Below are 14,789 nucleotides of genomic sequence, written 5' to 3'. Positions count from 1 at the left end.
TTTGGATACACTCAAAATGTTATTTGGATACAATCAAAAAATATTAAATTCTTTCCCTTAAAAATGTTGTAAGTTCACTGATCTTTAAATTTCTTATATTTCGAATTAACAAAGGGACATTTCCGGATAGCAGAATGTTGGAACACCACTGTCAACAACGATGGCATGTCCCGACTTGGAGATCAGGACGGATGGCAGCGCTACTGCCACCCCCCACCCCCTCCCGCACTTGGAATTTCCATGAAGCATTTTATTCGAGACGTGTTCGGCCGATCAGACATTTTATTTCCCACAGTACTGAAATAACTAGAGTAACTAAAATACTAAAAGTAAATTGAAGGTCTTGCGGCGACGCCGGCGCACAGCGGTGGAAAAGCATCATCTGGACTTTAATTTGACAATATTTTTGTATCGATACTCATGGTACCTACCTAGGATAGTTTTTTTTTCATATTCGGGTAAAATCATTCGCATTATTTTTTTATTTTACACAATTGCTCAATCACTAAAAAAAACATTTTTTTTTTTAAAAGGAATAAAGTGTAAACCTTTTATTTTTAGAAGCTTGTCTGCAGGTAAGATAGTAAGGATAGGGAAGGTTAATACGACACAAACACCCAGACCAATTGAAAATAAATCTTTCGATAATAAACAATGAACAGTGTTTCGACTGAATACAGGGATATTTTTTGGATTGTCCGACAGGCCTGTCAACAGCGAAAACATATCCAGACGTATCCATATACACTACACAGTCTTTTCAAGTATAAATAAAATTAAGGCCTAGGAAAGAGGGCAAAAAGTCACAAAATTTAATGACGTGGTAAAAAGTCACGCTTTCTTTATTCCTGTACGATTTTAAACGTCTCACTATTTATCCATTTCAAAAAGTTAATATCTGAATATTCCATCACTGTGCAAGGCGCCAAGTTCATACTGTTTTGCGTGATTTTCAAACGTGGCATTGTGTAATCTCGGTCTGTACGCTACATACATACCTATGTTAACTGTAGCTTATAGTCAAAGGTTGTATTACATATTGATAAAGAGACGATAGCTATGAAGCCATCATAGGCTGTATGCGTATGTAGGTGTATTACGAAAATCAATGGGGCTTTGTAAGTAAAGCCTTAAAAGTAAAGCGAATGTTGTAGGCTTGTATTCGTTTGTATCTAAAAAAAATATCTCATTTTTCCCCAATCATTTCGAAACCTTCATAAAGAGTTTAAAAGAAAATGTGTCAGCGTTTTTATATGAAATCGACCGAAGCGACGAATACAACCAAGGATATTTTTATTTGATATTTGAGTAATTATTTTCCGGGATTTTTCTCTTTATCGATAATTTTCTATAATGAGCCGTTTCATTCTTTCGTTTATAAAAACGTCTATGCTGAGAGCTTTGGACGTCGATCTTCATTATCTTCCCGTTTTGTATAGAATCGGTAGTTAACCATCCGAATGAACTTAATCCTTAATAATTATAATTTTCATTTTACGCATTCATAGTACCTAAAGTTTAAAGTGCTAAATGAATAAATATATCATACTATAATAAACAATATGATATCCTTAAATATAATATATGGGGTGACTAAAATAAGACGTTCTTCTTTATTTTTTGGGGAATGTGACTAGAAGATGCAAAAATATTTCTTAGGATTGAATTAAGTGTTGAGTACAGTATGATTATTGAAAAATTGACACAATTATTTTAATAGAATCAAAGACACATGTTTTTTTGTTTTTTTTTTAGAACAAATGATTTTAAGTCGACATGATGTTCGTAGAGTGCAATGAAACACGTATCTCGTACTTGTCAATCACCCAATGCAGTAGAACCGTATTGTATAAGGTTAGCGAGTATAGCTATCATGCTGCAGTTCTCGAGTTCAATTCCCAGGATATTAATAATAAATACAAGTGATATTTCACTTTAATATTTATTTAATATTACCCTTGACTGCTTAGTTGCTTATAAACGATGCAGGGTCACATGCACTATTATAAGCTGAACATTTTATTCTAATACGTACAGCGATGTTCTGTATTCTCGATTGTCATTGTGCATTTTATTAATTCCTTAAAAATAAATAATTAAATCCTTGACGTGAATTTTTGAATAAGGTAAATACCTCACTTTAATTATTTATTTCTTCTTGCATAAACCATGTTTTCTTAGCTAAAAATAGCCTCTTTGACCTAGAATCCCCCAGAGCTGCGGAAATTTAATGACGCTAAAAGTTCCCATTGCAGAATCGTTGCTATAACAGACATCTTACGTTTTATAGTTGAGATTTTATTTTATATTTGCATTGAATGATAAAATTTCATCTACAAAAACTTGTCCACGTCAATACAGCCAATGAATCTTTCACGAAATGTTAAGGAATTGTATTGTACAATAAAATCCTAAATTGACAAAAGACACGAACTAAGAATATCATCCATTCATATTGAAAAAGTTTCAGCGGCATTCTAGCGCCATTACTATCAATTTATCCTGCTCACAAACACAAGGATATAATATTATAACCGACAAAGTTTCAAAGGATTATGACTGTTGGAACTTTTGTTGATCGATATACATATTTTTAAACAAACACATATCTAACTATCAATTTACCAATTCTGATGAATCATTTACTAACGAAATTTTAATTTAGGGCTTTCTAAAATCACATCAGTGCATAATTTGTTCTCGGGAGAAGGTGGCGGTGGTTTTACCTCTCAGTTGATTTAAAATGACAGAATTTTCGATCGGTAATACTGTTCGGAAATAAAAATCTCAGCTGGCGACCACCTTGGGCCAAAAACAACAAATATTCAATATTTAAGAATATTATACTTTTTTCCATTTTTAAATTCATTTTCACATTACCGTTGAAGAAAATATTAATGAAAAATAAAGTATGTCCCTCAATTCAGGTGTCAAAAATATGCTGACTTTTCCACTGAGCAAAAATACTTAAATTCACAGAGGCATGTAACGCCAACTTTCACAAGCTCGTACACTAGTGCAAGGATGTAACCCCGAGTGCCCTAGTGATTTTGATGAATTTCTGCTATTCCCATCCCAAATGGCAATAATGTTCTTCACCTGAACCCCTACGTTATACTCACCTTTAAAATATATTCTATCCCTGGATACATAAATCTATATCACAAAACTTACCCCGTCTTATATAAAATTATTGATTAAGTTGACACCGTATCACTCCGATGTCCTTTGCATCAACATGACTGTCAAAAATTGAATATTAAGAAAGAAATTGGTTTTTTTTTTGTTTGTTGTTTTTTCCTGTAAAAATTAAATTTGTGACATGTGTGATTTTTGTTCTAAAATCTTCAATTTACGAAGCACAAATGTCTATTTTGTATCGTCATCCTCTTCATCTTTATGAATCGTCTTCAGATTCCGAATATTTTCACACGATATACCAATATTGCGTCCCGACGATGCAAAAAATACTGCTTGTATTTATTTCACTATCGGATGTTTTATTGAAAACACGTCGAGTTTGATTTCATGTCAGACAAATAAAAGTAATTCTTGGCTCGCTCTAAATATTCAAATCATTAAAAAACCTCACGTCCACGAATTCGATAAATAAATAAGTACCAACATTTTATTTTAATGGCGATGTTCTGGATATTTCGTTCTACTGAAGAAAAAATTATAAATATCCTTTTGGTATTCGCTGACAATGTTGGCGAAGGAGAATGTGATCGGAATTATATTTGAGCATAACATAAGATTTCCAAGAATCGCTACTCGAAGTATTAGAATAATGTTTTCAGATAAATAAATGATTAATTATTTACTGCTATGTAAATGAGTAGTCCGGGTATTACTACTACTACTACTACTGCTACTGAAATTATGAAATACATCATACATATAACTGACACATTTTGTCATGTATGAGTTCTCAGCAGCAGCTTTCGTTGATTTGTGTAAGCTTTTTATTTATCAGAAACCCTTATTTTTTAATGTGTGCTAGATTCTCTTCGAATTATTTCATATACTAAGAGACGCCTGAAAATATGATTTTAAATTTTTAAAAAGCTTATAATTTGACCAGTTATTTTATTCATAAAATTTTTGGTGTGTCCAATCCTTGTTCACTAATCTGAGTTCCTCCTCTTAGGGGTAATTTTATATTTGACATCTCAACATAGATGAAGAACAATATGTAAATCTGGGTATTTACAGGGCTAACGACTTATCGTAGGCTGGTTTAAGTGACCAAATAGTGGCAAAAGTGTATAAATATACACATTCAACATTCTACCATGATTCACAACCACACTGCTCAAATTTCAGGAAATATTTTCTCCCACGATACATGTTTACCTTCAACCCATGTTTGCATTTTAATTTCAAATGTTGACACCAAGTTTTACCCAGATATCGCCTACTACTTAAAAAATACTACCCGAAAAATATATTTTACAGAATTTTTTCAAGGAAGTTTTTTTTTTTCATTTTCATGTCATGTCACATTTAGGAGTCAGTGGGAGGGACGAATGGTCCGATTCACTATGTATAATATACCTCTTCGCATGTTTGACAAATAATTTTATTATGTTTTTAAATGAAAGTAACGGGAGAGCATAAGAGACGAAGGTAACGAGGTTTCGGCTAGTAAAAAAATATTTATCGAGGAAAAGCTGCTTTTATAGGTTCTCAGGAACTATAACTTGGTTGCGCTACGGTCGTTTTGTTCGTATTTGGTAAAATAAAAAATATATAAAATTCCAAATTCCTTCTGCGAATGTTGAACAATGGTTTGCGTGCGAAGATAAAAGGTTAATGCGCCCCGTAGACATACTTTTGGTAAAATCAATAAAGAACCCTAATGTATCCTAATTATCATTACGTACAATATATTATAATACCACATAACTTAAACATTTTTTATCCGATGTAAACAACTTTTTTTTATATTTATCAAACGCATAATTACGATTTAATTGTGAATTGATAAGCCTTTACAATAATTTCCCATGCCTAGGGCACATTTTTACATCACTTAATAAATCAATGTTTAGTGTAGTGGTTAGCGCACTAGGCTACCATGCTGGAGGTCCCGGGTTTGATTCCCAAGAGGGTCAAAATAAATATAAGTCTAATATTTATTTAATATGACTCTGGACTGGTTGGTACCTGAAGCGGAAGGCTGATCATCTTTCCTTCGTGTATTTAACGATCAAGATAACACTGTTTCTATACGATGCAGTCCCTATGCACCATTGCGTGCGGATAAGAGTTAAGAAGTGTTTATAAATTATTTACCAGTTTCTTGTATTTTAAAACAAAATCCAATTCATTTCTTCCTACATTCATTATCTATTTATAGAAAGTTCTTGTATGAATATTTTGATTTTTAATCTCTTTATGTGCAATGGAAGCAGGTGAAGGCACAGTGAAATATCTAAATAAGAAAAAACAGTTATATTTTTATAATCTTTAAAGGGTAAGAATATTATAATTGTTGTGAAAATAAAAAAAATGGAACTTCATGAAATAAATCTTTATCTCTGTAGATAAAGATTTATTTATTTATTCCTCTGTAGTAAAGTTAAAAATTTCAATAAAAAAGATGATTTGTAGAATTACACAAACAAATAAGAATTATTAGAAAAACATTCATAAATTTTGCATACGGAAAACGAAATTGGACATCAAATTACGCCATAAACATTACATTTTTTCTTTAATTCCAATTTCACCTTCTTTCTTAATTTTTTTAATTTCTATTCCAATAAAAATAAAAATGAAAAATGTTTATTTAAAAAATATATGTATATCTAGGTATAAATAAATGGTTTTTGCGATTGCTGGGATTTGTTGAAAAAGCATTATACGAGTGAGTAGCTTGGTTCGAATTTAGTACCACAACGATCGAAGTCGCCCCATCTAACAGTGGAATACACTTGCCTATTTTTACGTTAACGTTACTCCAAAAAAATTGCCTCAACCATTACCATATTATTAGAAACTTGAACAAATTTCGTTGCGTAATTTTTCTTTGGCAAAATACACGCTAAGGAAATTACCAAAACCGAATAATCGATTACCGGCGCTTGTTTTATAACATGAAAATACTTGAGATAATAAGAACGTGTAATTTGTGCAGAGTGCTCGGGGAAGGAGTTACGTAGCCCTATACAACTATATCGTGCACATCATATATGTGAGCTTTTATTTCTTTGGGGTTTTATAGTCTCGCTAATGGGCTCTATTTCTTTATTTATTATTTCATTATTACTGTGAAATAGAACCATATTTACTCATTATCAAAAAGGTTTCCACGAAATCTCAGCATATTGACGCTTAATAGAGAGAAAACTTGAAACGCAAGACGAATTTATACTATCAAATCTTTTATCTTCTGTAACTTACCTTATTTTAAAATAAAAATACGTATAACATAATGTAGCATTGACTTATATACTTAACTTATTATATCTAGGATGTAAATGGAAGTTTGACAAAATGATATAAAGATGCATGGAAGTGAAACATTGAATTGAAGAAATAATGCTGAACGCTAAGTCTTATGTTAGAAGAATTTGTAGAAAAAAGATGAAAGATAGAATACAAAAAAAAAACAGAAAAGGATGTAAGATTGAATTAAGGATAATTCAAAAGATAAAGATAGGTTCTTTAAAATGGTTTGGACATGTCGAGATGACAAAAAATTACTAAGACAGTATTTGGGAAATATGAATGGGAAAACAGAACTAACCGAGGATGGCCGAGAAAGACTTGACACGACCAAATCGATCAAAACCTAAAATTCGACCCTGTCAAAAGTCTACGTAACAGGAGAGCATGGTGAATAGACATTTGTAAAATGGTATATCCAATTATATTACAAAACACAGTGTTACAAAATCCCAGAGATAATGCTATTAAGTATCTCCTGGCGAATGTAGTGTGTTACCTGTAATTAAATATTGGGCTAGGTCACACAGGGGTTAGCGACCCTGGCGCCACATAACGTAGGGGTGGTTACTGCTGTACCTACCCACCCCCACACGTGAGCCTTGCGGGTAGCGGCTCTACCTGCACTAGTGGTAGTATATATATACATATATGTACTTCACATCAAACAATAGACTCACACAAATATTTTAGGCCCTACGTAAGAATATATGGACAGTACCTAAAATTATTATTTATTTATTTTGAATTAAGTATACGATTATTTGGTAAATCAAAGACAGATAAATAAACCAGTTGCATTGAAACTTTATTATTTGAATGTAGCAGATTTCCCTTTATTAGAGAGGACATTAGTAATGTCTAAATCCAAAATTTTGGGACTCCAATCTTGAATTATGTATATATATATATATATATATATATATATATATATATATATATATATATATATATATATATATATATATATATATATATAGATATATGTGTGTATATATATATATATATATATATATATATATATATATATATATATATATATATATATATATATATATATATGTGTGTATATATATATATATATATATATATATATATATATATATATATATATATGTATATATATATATATATATATATATATATATATATATATATATATATATATATATATATATATATATATATATATATATATATATATGTATATATATATATATATATATATATATATATATATATATATACATATATATATATATATATATATATATATATATATATATATATATATATATATATATCATACTTTAAACTAAAGCAGTCAAATTATATGCAATAATTTTTTATTAATAAGATTTTTAAAAAACTTGAAGATTAATATTTTTTCTAAAACTTAAAAATAGACCAGAAATGTAATTATAAGATAGAAGAAAATATTTGATATTTGAAGCAGCAACATTATAATTTACCATTTTATAACTTTGTTATAAAATCACCATGTTAGATAGTGATCTTATACCAAAGTTGTTTTGTATGTCATCAGATAAAATAATAATTTAATTTCACTTTTTTTAGGCCTAAATCGAATGATGTCGATCTTAATGAAAAAAAATTAAAAGAGGTTTTGACTGAATTTATATGAAAGGTTTAAAATGTTGACTAATAACAGAATTAGTATCCCGGAAAATAAACTACTAGTGACCCTCTATTGATTAGAAAATAAAATCTACTCTTTTGATTTAAGTAATAGAGCATTTTTTTCATCCAAACGACTTTTTAAATGAAACGAATATTTGGCATGATTGTAGTGAGTTCAGCGGATATATTATTCGGAAAAAATCATTATTCTTGTAAGAGTCCATATTTTTTATGGTCTAAGACAAGCGTCAGACATTTAGGGCAAGTTCCTACACTCGTTAAAACCTTAATGAAGGGTCGGTATTATACGCAAAGTACACCTACCTAAAAAAAAGTTTTGGTGGATTTGCGAGTTAGGGAACATTTTACGATTCATTTTAAGAACCGAGACCTCAATTCTCAAAACTATTCATAAAACTCGATATTAGGGGTATCGGTCTAACATGCGTGACACATCACGCTGCCTCCACGCAGGGGTAGGCAGAGAGAATAGAACGCCACACCACTCCATATACATACCCGCCAATTTTTCCGACTCCTGGCCTGACCACTTTTAAGCATTTAAAATACTTGATCATGCCAAGTTTTCTTCAGTCTCTCTTTGCCCCTATTTCCAACTACATTTGCTTAGTAAATTTGTTTAATTGTTCTTTCTTCACTCATTTTCTTCATGTCAAAACCATCTCAACAAACCTTCCTTAGTACATTTGTTTTAAAAGAGGTCCTTACAATTATATTTTTAAATTGTTAATATTTAATAATAACACAACTATATTTAGAACCGCTATTTATTTTTGTAAATCAGATCCAATTATTGGCATGCATTAGCCAATTCATCACACAAATTTATTTATAATTAAAATGTAACTTTGTTTTAAAATCACTAAAAATATTTTATAATAACTTAATTATAATGTCAACCGGTTTCGAAGCTAACCGCTTCTTTATCAAGACTGATTAATACTAAAGTTTATTTATTTTTAACGATTTTTCAAGCCAATTTCGTCCTGTCATTCGATAGTCAGTTTATGATAGCAGCTGTTAAGTGTCATTTTCTATGCTTTGTCTGATGGCTGCCAACGTTTAATGTATTAAGAAGAGAAAACGGTGTTTATTCATCAAATGTTGATCCATAATCGAAAAAAAATCATTTTGAGAGATAACGTAAACTCAATAAAAAAATAAATTTAATGTCAAAGAGACAATAAATAAAGTAATGCATGGGTATAAATAAAAAATGCAGATATAAAGTAACAGAGATAAATTATCTTGATTTAAAAACAACGAACGCGGTGGCATTCGCTATGGGATTATTAGCACGTTATTGGCACAGTGCTGGTATTTTACTATTGAATATGATTTTTTTTTTATGTTGAATATAATTTTTTTTTACTATTGAATATGATATTTAAGAGTATGTACAATTCTTAATGGATCTTGTGAATGCGGGTAAAATATAAACTTAAAAAATCTTATATACAGTGTTTACAAGATGTTTACGAAAAACTACATCGCAAAAACACAGTATTTTAATGCTTTTGTCATTTTCAGCATATTTTAATGACGTTTCAAAACTCATTTATTATTTTAAAATAAAAATTTTGTTGGACACTTAAACTACTTTTATATGTAGATGAAAAGGTAAACAAGTTTATGTTACATGTTACACAAAGTAACGGCAAAAAATATTAAAAAGAATAATGAATTTCATTTTTTAAATGCTGATAAATCACTTTCTTGTCTCAAAAAGTCTCAAAATTGAAGCAACACAAATTGAATTTTGAGAATTGCTTCCCTGTCCTGTTCGCGGGAAAACAAGGAGAAAATATTCGGTCATAAAGAGGGATGAGGTGAGGTTAGTTGTCTCGGGGTCGGGGGTGAATGTAACATCGGGAAAATCCCCAGAATAAATTTGACAAAATCTACCCAATTGTTCAGATTGGCTTGTTATAAGACTACCTGACGCAGGGGTTTATCAAAAAAATACATTCAAAATCAAAATGTCACAAAGAACAAGTGAAGTTCACGTATTGTTTTTTAATATAATAATATTTTTGGATAATTTATATAATGCTATTTTCGTAAAATGTTACCTCAAGGATGCTTAAAAGTAGGTTGTATGGTAAGTTGTAAGGTAAAATTAAAATTAAAACGCTTGTTTTTTACCACTTGAGTTATATTTATTTTTATTTTACCGACAAGTAACGGAAGCTAAAGTAACTAAATTAGTTTATATTTACACTCGAAGATGGAAGCATCTGTAGCTTCCAAAACTAGTCGTCAAGTGTTTTAATTTTAATTTCATCCTGTCTTACTACAAAGAGAATGCCGAAACATTAAATAAATTTGTACGATTATGGAACGATAGCTCGAATTAGTGTGGGGAAAGATAGGTTGTATAGTCTTACTTAAAAATTATATGGTTTATAATTATAAAGTTTTACAATTATAATGCTAAAACCATTAGTATTGTTATGTTAAAATTTATTACATAATATTAAAAAAAAAAAAAAAAACAAAAAAAAACATCCAAAATGTCCGCCTCCGTAGTGTACAAGCGCGTTTGGCTACCAAACTGAAGATCCCAGGTTCTATTTCCAGGGGGGGTTAAAATAAATTATAGATTATAAGTGATTTCACCCTGGTACCTAAAGCTCAGATCGGATCACCTTAGTATAATTAAAGATCAAAATAACACTGAAGTACACTAAGCAGCACTGGGTGCATATAGGGGTAAGAAAAAGAGGATGATTTAAATAAATTGTGTTTTTGATCATGTGCTAAAATTAAAACAGATAAAATACCATAAGCGCACGGATATTTTATTTATTTACTTTTTCAATTCATGGCGTGCGAACCAGGAATATTGTGAATATGTTCCGAAGGCATTATTTTAATAATAAAAAATCCAATAATTACGACATAGGTATTGTAATAACACAATCATCAACTTTTATACGTCCATTTGTTTTATTGTACCCAGTTCAAACAATACCTTAGCAGATGTCGCCAAAATGAATAAATTCATTTAAAATTTAAATTACAGTATGATTTATATTAATTTTAATTACAATATTAAAAATAGAAATTTGTCCTTTAAATTGTTAACATTAACACCTACCGAATAATTATTATCCAAATTATTACTACTACTACCACCCCGCCGTTCCCTCGTTTGGGTAAGTATAGATTCTCTTCTGTCCTGACATACATTTGTAGCTTCTATCACATCTAATAATACATGCCCTCCGGTTACGTAGACCTTTGACATCAGATCTTAGGTTCTAATTGATCTGGTCGTACTAATTCTTTTTAGACGTCCTCCTTCTGTTCTCCCGACATTTGCCAAAAATACCTTCGTAGTCATTCTCTCATTCTCTTATTATCCATTATCTTCTTATGTCCATAACGACTCAAAGAACTTTATTAATCTTTTGAATTTTTTCAGTATCATACATCGATTTTTCCCCACATTTGTCTAAGGGAACGCATTTTTTAAATAGTTTTTAATTTTTCAATAAATCATATAGGGTTTTCGTTGAAAATAAAAGAGGAGGAGAATGCTGTAATTTAACTATAATGTTGATAATAAACAATATTTTATCTATATTTTTACAAAAATATGTCTACCGGTTTCGAGACGTACCCGAAACCGGTAGACATAAAAATCTCGGTGAGTGGTTATAGACTAATATTATTAACATTTTTGTAAAAAAAATATGTAAAAATGACTGATCACAAAGTAAATGCTTTAAATATTAATATTGAGAATAATATTTTATCTACTTAAAAAAAGAGTAAAAAATTCAAATAATTTACGTACTTGTAACCTTGGCTCAGTAGAGATGTGGGTGAAGTCCAAGCAGCTCTAACTGTACTCAATACATCCGTGAGAGCAGGCAGAGAAGCTGTCGGAACGCGTCGACCTGAAAAATTTCATTAAAAATAAGTTTCATAGGTTATTCCAACACATAAAATCGATTATTGTAAAACGAACGCTTATTCGTTTATCGATTTATCTCAAACTCAAACTTCGGATAGACATGATCCTAGGCTTCAAATTCTTTAATATAGAGAAAAATATTTTTTATTTGATAGAATACTAATGATACAAATAAAAATGCTCAAGGAGAAGAGCATTACTCCTGTATGTATAAGAAGAATGTTAAATAGGTAAAGAGAATAAAAATGGGTAAGACCAGACCTTTTTTTTCTATGTTTCGCGGTGAAATTGCGTTACAGTTTTCACGGATATATTTTTTTTAATTTTCAAAATCAATTAGACGAAATAATGTTTGTACTTACGTAATTACAATCTATATTTATTTAATTCGTCAAAATTTTATTTAATGGTATTTTAATGAATATTTCTTCTTTTTTTTGGTAAAAAGCTTGACATGAAGTGAGTTCCGGGACCTTTTTTTTTGAAAAAACAGCCCTGGGTAAGACACGTGGGATTGTATAAAAAACAAAACAGCTTGTGTAAATTGTGGTACTGTCAGTTTGTTACTACGAGGAAAACAGTCTCAAACACTGAAGTCTAAAAGTAAAGTTCTTAAATATTATTTCGACATCGTCATCGTTAACCGACATCGTGCGACTAAATGAAGGTTAATTACTTGCTGTTAATGCGATTTCACACGGCGCTTAAACACCTTGTTGTGTTTCAAATAAAGCTTGATATCAAAGGATCTATCTTTTTAATCATATAGCACACCCTTTTACATAAAAAAATCTATGTACTTGTAATTAGGGTTAATCTAAAACTCCAATGAGCCGTATCGTCAAAAAAATACTCAATTTGGAAAAGAGAGTTAAAAACAAGGGAAACAATTTAAAAAATAAAGTTGTATGGTACACATTTAGGATATGTTTCAAGAATTATATTTATTCTTTGGCTCCAGTGCACTAAAAGCAATCATATGCAATACCATAAAAAAAAAACAATCCCGGAATAAAACACACTTCGTATTTTTATTCCAATGAGCCTATTATATTTTACTTGTTAAAAAGTTAAGATTTTATTTTTATAACGTTGAGTAATTTAAATTTAAATATCAAATATACTTAAGTAATTATTAATCAGTTATCATATATTTTTACCTGTTTATCATTTATTTGATGAGTAGTCCGACATATGAATGAATGAATTTCATGAATACAAACATATAAATTCGTTATTTTACTACTTATACTTTGATATTCGTAATTATGTTTTAACGTTGATTTTTTAAAAACAACTTACTACTTTTCTACCTTATTTTTTTATTCTAAGATCATTGTATTTAACTTCATACCATATTGTGTATTAAATATTGTTTATCCAAACACAGGCTGCGTCTATTCTGGATTTTTCGCTTACGTTATACATATATGTAGGTTAATATGGTATAAATTAATGCACATTTCATGAAATGATGAGAAATATTGAAATGTAAAAAAAAACACAATAATAAAAATTGTAGATTTGCAGTTCTCTGCTGAGTATACGGCTGCCTGAAATATTTAATGTGATATTCAGGATCCTTAAGTAACCAATGAACCAAAAAAGCCACTCCATTTAACTTCTTAAGCCCCGTTAATGAGGTGTGACCCGAAGGGGTTGTGATACAGCGCTAAATTGCCGAACTTATGATTAATAGTTTCACAAAGGTCGTTTGCCAACTCGTTCGAGCTTTTCAGCAAACCGCATTATCGACACTTTCTTATGATTGCCTGGTAATATTTTTTATAAATTTCCCCTCTTCATCGTTCAACGTCCCAAGGACATGACTCTAGAATTAAGAATTAGTTTTTTTCTATCGGTGTTACGATGGATGTTAAGAGAAGTAGTATTTAGAAGAAAAAAATAAATAAAATGGATACATATTACCACAAAAATGACTGGCGAATCAATCAATGTTTCTTTTTAAATTAAATCATTTAGAATAAATATTTAATGCGCAAACTTGAGATTTAATAGCATACAAAATAACATTGTTTAAAGGCAATGTTAATATTTTTATAATGTATTAATATTTTTTAAAGTATTAATCAGCCTGGAAAAAGAACCTGTTTGCTTTAAACCTGATCTTGTGAAAATTTTTAAAAACAAACGCAACGTCCACACACGTGTTTAAGTTATCTTTCAATTACAACTACAAAAAAAATTACCCACAGTTCGTTTTATTGTGTATGTTTTATATTTTATATTACAATTTTATTACAAGACACTGTCTTTCCTCACTAGGTAAAGTTAATGGCCGTTCTGAGCTAGGCCCCAAACCTTATTTTATAAAATACAGCATATTTAGTCTTAGTAATGTGTAGAGACAATTTATGTATGCAAATTTTATGACAAATGAAATAATATTTTAAAACATTAAAATGTAACATTTTCTTTAAAGTGTCAAAATATATATTACTGAGAAAATATATATTTAAAAGTCTTTTAAAGGTATAAACTGAGAGAATAGAATCTAGATCAATAATTAATTTTGTCATGTAGAGAAACGTTGCTTCATATTGTGATATTTTACTTTCATACAATTTTCTTCACGAATATAGCATGCACCGCAATCTTTTTTACGCCATTTTCCACAAATTAATGTGCATAAAAAATCACGTGTAAATGGAAAAAACAGCGAGTGTTTTTGCCTAGAATTTTCACTCATGAATTACATGAAATTATAGTAACTTTAAACCAGGCCTGGCCA

At 29.9% G+C, this 14,789-nt stretch overlaps 1 protein-coding gene across 4 annotated transcripts in view; it reads right to left on the bottom strand.

Moving 5' to 3' along the window:
* The window catches only part of LOC148307360 (uncharacterized), an 82,502-nt gene that overhangs the window by 39,107 nt on the left and 28,606 nt on the right, over window positions 1–14,789 (bottom strand). For all 4 annotated transcript variants that reach the window (XM_088263562.1, XM_088263565.1, XM_088263563.1 and 1 more), the window contains one exon: window positions 11,918–12,020. The gene's annotated coding sequence lies outside the window, so the exon portion shown is untranslated. The remainder of the gene's footprint in view (window positions 1–11,917; window positions 12,021–14,789) is intronic.

Source organism: Brachycentrus maculatus, unplaced genomic scaffold (assembly GCF_059751285.1).
Source record: "Brachycentrus maculatus isolate JH-2025_06_01 unplaced genomic scaffold, ASM5975128v1 h1tg000201l, whole genome shotgun sequence".
NCBI classification, from domain to species: domain Eukaryota; kingdom Metazoa; phylum Arthropoda; class Insecta; order Trichoptera; family Brachycentridae; genus Brachycentrus; species Brachycentrus maculatus.
The sequence above is the reverse complement of the archived record's forward strand: the minus strand, read 5'-3'. Positions and strand labels throughout refer to the sequence as shown.